The following is a 7,328-nucleotide window of genomic DNA, read 5'->3' as shown; positions in this document are numbered from 1 at the left end:
TCCTCCAACTACGATGTGAAAACATTCTACATTGTGACATCATTAAAATACTCCTACTACAATGTTAAAACATTCTACATTGTGACATTAATTCATTGATATCATGAAACAACTCCTTCATTAATGTATTTTCTGATGTTTGATCAGATATATTTTATCAGAGTATCTCTTGTGACATTGATCACAGCTATAAGGTTTCTCTCCTGTGTGTGTTCTCTGGTGTGATATCAGGCTGCTTGACTGAATAAAACTCTTCCCACATTGACTACAGCTGTAAGGTTTCTCTCCTGTGTGTGTTCTCTGGTGTGTTCAGATGGCTAGATGTAACAAAACTCTTCACACGTTGAGTACAGTTATAAGGTTTCACTCCAGTGTGTATTTTCTGGTGTGATTTTAAATCTGTTGAACTAACAAAACTCTTTCCGCAGTCAGGGCAGTGGTAAGGTTTCTCTCCCTTGTGTTGCTCTCAGATGTACTATCAGGCAGCTTGAGTGAGTAAAACTCTTCCCACATTGATCACAGTTATAAGGTTTCTCTCCAGTGTGTATTCTCTGGTGTATTGTAAGTTCTGATGAAGATTTGCAACCTTTCCCACAGTCTGAGAAGCAATGAGATTTCTTCTCTGTGGGTCTCTGCTGGTGTTTCTTGAGGTGATATAAACTGGAGGGACTCTTCTCTGCCTCGTTAGCATCATGATGTTGATGCTCCCCAAAGGATCCACGATAGTCAGGTCTCTGTCCTGTGTAAACAACAAGTCAGACAGATGGTTAAAGGCCCACAACAGCAAAAATCCACTGTAAAAGGAGATGCAAAAAGGTGAGCAGAGATTGTAGTTTTTCCACAATGTATTCTGAATATGACAACACACTATCAGTGTAAGATCAGGATGCTACTCAAGGAACCTCACATTAATCTCTGTGTCTAATCACTAATTCACCCCCGTGGGGGAAAACTCAGGGGACTTCTCATAGGCTGACAGCAGATATAGCCTCCATTTACAGGTTGCTTATGAGTGCATTTCACACTACTTTGGATTATAATTGTAAGGTTCATTTGAATGTCCTGATTAATATAACGTTTATGTTTTTGTCGAAAATGTACTACTTTATATTTAAAAACGACTTCAACCAGTAAAATGTTCTTTGGCTACTATTCTAAAATGGATGATGATCTACCTTCAGACAATACCCCATAATGACATCACAATACCCCATAATGACATCACAATACCCCATAAAAGTGAATAAAAGTTTTGAAATGCTTGCATACCAGGGAACTTTTGGCTAAACCAACTATATCATACTATGACCAATAAGCAAACTACAAACTCAATGTACGTCACAAATAGTACAGTTAGTATGAGTATTCCAACACAGCTCAGGTCTCTGGGCTGCCATTTTGTTTCTGTTTAAAATCCAATACCCTGACTTTGTTGTCCTTAAGCCATTTTGCCACAACTTTGGAAGCATGCTTGGGGTCATTGTCCATTTGGAAGACCCATTTGCGACCAAGCTTTAACTCATGTCTTTACATGTTGCTTCAATATATCCACATAATTTCCCCACTTCATGATGCCATCTAATTTGTGAAGTGCACTAGTCTCCCCTGCAGCAAAACACCCCCACAAACATGATGCTGCCACCTCCATGCTTCACGGTTGGGATGGTGTTCTTTGGTTTGCAAGCCTCTCCCTTTTTCTTCCAAACATAACGATGGTCATTATGGCCAAACAGTTCTATATTTGTTTCATCAGACCAGAGGACTTTTCTCCAAAAAGTACAATTCACTGATGTGGCCATCAACCTCCTCCTTCACATCTGACTCCTGATGATCAACCTCCTCCTTCACATCTGACTCCTGATGATCAACCTCCTCCTTCACATCTGACTCCTGATGATCAACCTCCTCCTTCACATCTGACTCCTGATGATCAACCTCCTCCTTCACATCTGACTCCAGTGATCAATCCAGAGCGTCTTCTTTTTCTGAAATTCATCCTCACATTTGATGCACATGAATCAAGTTATCTGGACATTGTGATTAAGAGGGAGATTGGTGGCTTTAGCACAGACCTATACAGGAAGATGACGGACAGGAATTCCCTGATAGCTTCCAACCTACAACCCTAGAAAATAGCCTCCATCAGCCAATACTGTCGCATACACAGGTTTTGTGGTACACAGAGTGACTATCACAAACAAGCTGACTGTCTGGCTGAGTGTTATAGACAGTGGGGTTACTCAGAGGACTGTCTGGCTGAGTGTTTCAGACAGTGGGGTTACTCAGAGGACTGTCTGGATGAGTGTTTCAGACAGTGGGGTTACTCAGAGGACTGTCTGGATGAGTGTTTCAGACAGTGGGGTTACTCAGAGGACTGTCTGGATGAGTGTTTCAGACAGTGGGGTTACTCAGAGGACTGTCTGGATGAGTGTTTCAGACAGGGGGTTACTCAGAGGACTGTCTGGATGAGTGTTTCAGACAGTGGGGTTACTCAGAGGACTGTCTGGATGAGTGTTTCAGACAGGGGGGTTACTCAGAGGACTGTCTGGATCAATGAGGTCAGATCCAATACCCATGTGTTGCGAACAGGTCAATTGTAGCGGTAGTCGTTTAGATTGCGAATAACTTGACAGTTATTTTGACCGCGGTGGTTATTGAAGTCGTGGTTTCGTGGAAGAAACCGTTGTTGTGCATCGTCTTTCAACGCTCCAATACCTGATAATGACCAAACCTGTTTAGGCTTTTTGGGAATTTAACTTCAATGAACCTGAAAGTGTTCATTGTAGAAACATCTGTTGTGTTGGTAGAATGTGGAAAGACCCACCTCATTGGTTAATATTCCCTGTAGTAGAAACATCTGTTGTGTTGGTAGAATGTGTAAAGACCCACCTCATTGGTTAATATTCCCTGTAGTAGAAACATCTGTTGGGTTGGTAGAATGTGGAAAGACCCACCTCATTGGTTAATATTCCCTGTAGTAGAAACATCTGTTGTGTTGGTAGAATGTGGAAAGACCCACCTCACTGGTTAATATTCCCTGTAGTAGAACCATCTGTTGGGTTGGTAGAATGTGGAAAGACCCACCTCATTGGTTAATATTCCCTGTAGTAGAACCATCTGTTGGGTTGGTAGAATGTGGAAAGACCCACCTCATTGGTTAATATTCCCTGTAGTAGATACATCTGTTGGGTTGGTAGAATGTGGAAGTAGGTTTTAAATTCATACTTATTACAAATCTGCAGTTGTCTGACTATTATATTATTATTTAATGAAATAAATTTAAAAATGCACTTTTTGTCTGGAAATAAAATAAACATGTATCTGCGTTAACCACTCCAGTCAACAGATGGCGATATGCGTTTTTCAGGCGATGCTATCAGAGTGACGTATAATGTAGTGGACGGGACGCCTCTTCAACAACATCTCGTCAGCCACCTCGGTAGCTTCCTAGCGGAAACGTTCAAGCTGTTCAGACTGCTTCGGTCTATATTTACTTCTGTTTTTGGAACATAATTCTGTCTTTTAACTAGTTTCCCCATTTCATGTCATATTTCCGTTTAGTCAGGTAACGGTAGCTGGCTTGATAAATGAGCCTATCACTAGGCTAGTCGCTAACTAGCTAGGTTAGCTGGCTAACATCCCCGACCATGAGCTCAGCAAGCTGCTGCCCTCCTGCTAAAAAAGAGGTCTGCTGGAAGGAGAAAGAAGGTATTTGGCTGAACGTTGTCGTGAAAGAGGAGAATGAAGAGGAGGATGTCACAGTAAACGAAGAAGTAGAGGGTGAGGCTGTTACACAGAAAGAAGAGGAAGAAAACGATTATACTTTTTTTGGAGTGAATGAAGGAGAGATAACTGTCATATTGAAGGAGGAGGAGAGGGAAGAAGAGGAGGAGACAGAAGATCTGAGAACACCAGTAAGTCCTGTCTTGAAAATAGTTGTTGAACTGATACGTGGTTTTAAAACGGCATTCTACTCTAGTTCTGAGCTTAAATGCCGTTTTTTAATGTAGGAATTGATAAAGCTACACTGTAAGATGTGAATAGCATCAAGAAGCTGCCCAACAACAAAACTTTAACAATGGATTTGCAACCAAAATCACAACTTAAATGTCTCACGGAATGGACTTGCCTTCATTCAATACTGCAATTCCACTGTACTAAACTGGAGGCGATTTCCAGCCCACCGTTGTCTGCGGTCAAGTGAGCCGACAGTCGCAAAACGCGGTCAGGCCATCTGCTCTTCAGTTTCTTCCTGAATTTGCGTGCGCAAATATACTTTACGGAATGGCGTTTTTTCAGGTAGGGAAACTGAGTTGAATGGACTCTCATGCACAGGTAGTCGAGACGATGGCTTCAAATCATTACAAGCAAACCGTTTGAAGCACACTTATTCAATCTTCCATCATAAAAATGATACCAAATCGTTTATTTAATTTCTGCGTTATCATAAAGTACTTAATCATTACTAGAGTGTCAAGCGTAGGCTGGACTGGTGTAAACGCTACAACATACAATGACATTCTAGACCATTCTATAGGCCTCTCTGACTAAGAACCACACAGAGACCTGCATTTTGTAGTGGCTTTAATAACACTTGTGAAAAGTGACTTTAGGTGATTGAGGGATCTAGTCTAGATTAAACGTCATAGGAAGTTTTATCGTGTGGAGGTTTCATTCAGGTCTCTGTTTAATTAAATCATCTGTTTGTCTTTGACAGGAGAGAGACCAGACTCTCCTTCTGACAGCAGGAAGAGTCCTTCAGGGAAACCAGACCCGAGACGTCCAAACCAGCAGGACGACATCACTGTTCCCAGTGTGGAAAGAGTTTTACTCAGTTAGGGAGCCTGAGAACACATAAGAGAATACACACTGGAGAGAAGCCTTACCACTGTTCCCAATGTGGAATGTCGTTTACCCAGTTAGGGAGCCTGCAAACGCATGAGAGGGGACACACAGGGGAAAAGCTTTTCCAATGTTCCCATTGTGGAAAGAGTTTTGGCCAGGTAGGAAACCTGAACAAGCATGAGAGGACACACACAGGTAAGAAGATGTACCGCTGCTCCCAGTGTGGAGAGAGATTTACCCGGTTAAGGTACCTGAAAGAGCATGAAGGAATACATACAAATACACAGGAGGAGAAGACATACCACTGCTCTCATTGTGGAAAGACCTTTTCCCAGTCAGAGAACCTGAAAACACATGAGAGAATCGAGAGGCTGTGTTCTGACTTGTGTTTTTGACTGAGAATGTGTGTGTTTGTTTGGGCTGTCAGACTTGAGTTCACTTTGTGTAATGTTAGTGCACTATTTTTAATTGTGATTAATCCATTGTCTGAAAGGGTTAAAAACACACTGAAAACATCCAGAATACATCCTATATACAGCTACAATCTACAATGCCATGTAAACACAAGATGACATTGAGGTTAAATAAAGTGTGATTTATCAATGGAACATATTTTGACACGTCCACTGTGTGTCTCTGTAGAGTCATAATATCCATAACAACTAGAGGTCAAACAGGGAGATGGTTCCATTCATTTTCCCCACAGGGCTGTGTTTTGTTTAGACTCACCCTGGTGTGATGTTTTGATAACCATGTAAACCTCTCTGGGACAAGGTGACTGAGGACACAGTGTGTTGTCAATGTATTGTCATGTTTTTAAAATGGTACAAATGCCTTTATTTTAGCTGGACCCCAGGAAGAGTAGCTGCTGCCTTGGCAGGAACTAATGGGGATCCATATTAAACCCCAGGAAGAGTAGCTGCTGCCTTGGCAGGAACTAATGGGGATCCATAATAAACCCCAGGAAGAGTAGCTGCTGCCTTGGCAGGAACTAATGGGGATCCATAATAAACCCCAGGAAGAGTAGCTGCTGCCTTGGCAGGAACTAATGGAGATCCATAATAAACCCCAGGAAGAGTAGCTGCTGCCTTGGCAGGAACTAATGGGGATCCATAATAAACCCCAGGAAGAGTAGCTGCTGCCTTGGCAGGAACTAATGGGGATCCATAATAAACCCCAGGAAGAGTAGCTGCTGCCTTGGCAGGAACTAATGGGGATCCATAATAAACCCCAGGAAGAGTAGCTGCCGCTTTGGCAGGAACTAATGGGGATCCATAATAAACTCCAGGAAGAGTAGCTGCTGCCTTGGCAGGAACTAATGGGGATCCATAATAAACCCCAGGAAGAGTAGCTGCTGCCTTGGCAGGAACTAATGGGGATCCATAATAAACCCCAGGAAGAGTAGCTGCTGCCTTGGCAGGAACTAATGGGGATCCATAATAAACCCCAGGAAGAGTAGCTGCCGCTTTGGCAGGAACTGCACTGTCTACAGAGAAACCTACATTCAAATACTTAGATGTGTGTGTATTGGGTATATGTTGTGAAATGATTAGATATTACTCGTTAGATATTACTGCTGTCGGAGCTAGAAACACAAGCATTTTGCTACACCCGCAATAACATTTGCTAAACACGTGTATGTGACCAATAACATGTGATTTCATTTTGATTTGAAATAAACGTCCTATTTATCAAAGGTGCTTTTGGCTGGAGTCAAAATGACTCCAAAGGATTTGAGTTTGTTAAAAGTCCATAATGATACAGAAACACTAAACCAGGATTTAGATTTATTAAGAACAAGTTGATTGACAAAGTCATGAAAAATGGAATAAACCACATTTCGGCTGTGATAAAAGATATGCCTCTGGGGTCAAAATGATCCATGTCAGAACTATGGTTCAATATAAATATGTAGTGGGTCTAAAGTTTGTTTTAAATTCTCACTCATTAAAAACGAATCAATCAACACATGCTTCTCTTTGAACGACTTAATTAATATGATAATCAATTTTAATGAAATAAATGAAAAATAAACGTTTGGTTCCTCAACTGCGTTGCCCCTCCAGTCAGCAGATGGCGATGTGCGTCTTTTAGGTTCAGGCGACGCTGCCAGTGTGACGTATAATCTAGTGGACGGGACGCTGCTTCAACAACAACAGTTAGACACATCGGTAGCTTTATAGCAAACATAGCTACAACATTCACTCTCTTTACACTGTTTTGGTGTATATTAGTCGCTGTGTATTAAACACACTTCTGTCGTATGTACGTGTTGGCCCATTTAATTATATATTTACGTTGTTTGTCAGCTAGCTGGTTTGCTAAATTAGCTTAGAACTAGGCTAGTCGCTAATGCTAGCTAGCGAACATCTCCGACCATGAGTTCACTAAGCTACTCTCCTCCTGCTAAAGAAGAAGAGAAAGACGTTTCAGTGAAAGAAAAGGAAGACTCGTTCAGAGTGAAAGAGGAGGAGGATGTTACA

At 41.7% G+C, this 7,328-nt stretch overlaps 1 long non-coding RNA gene across 1 annotated transcript; it reads left to right on the top strand.

Annotated features, from left to right (window-relative positions):
• The first annotated feature begins 3,384 nt into the window (after positions 1–3,384).
• LOC116365368 (uncharacterized) lies at positions 3,385–5,458 on the top strand. The gene is made up of 2 exons (XR_004208096.1): positions 3,385–3,914; positions 4,718–5,458. It is a non-coding gene; the product is annotated as an uncharacterized LOC116365368 (long non-coding RNA).
• The last annotated feature ends 1,870 nt before the right edge of the window (positions 5,459–7,328 follow it).

This window comes from Oncorhynchus kisutch, unplaced genomic scaffold, assembly GCF_002021735.2.
Source record: "Oncorhynchus kisutch isolate 150728-3 unplaced genomic scaffold, Okis_V2 scaffold1230, whole genome shotgun sequence".
Taxonomy (NCBI): Eukaryota; Metazoa; Chordata; class Actinopteri; order Salmoniformes; family Salmonidae; genus Oncorhynchus; species Oncorhynchus kisutch.
The sequence above is the reverse complement of the archived record's forward strand: the minus strand, read 5'-3'. Positions and strand labels throughout refer to the sequence as shown.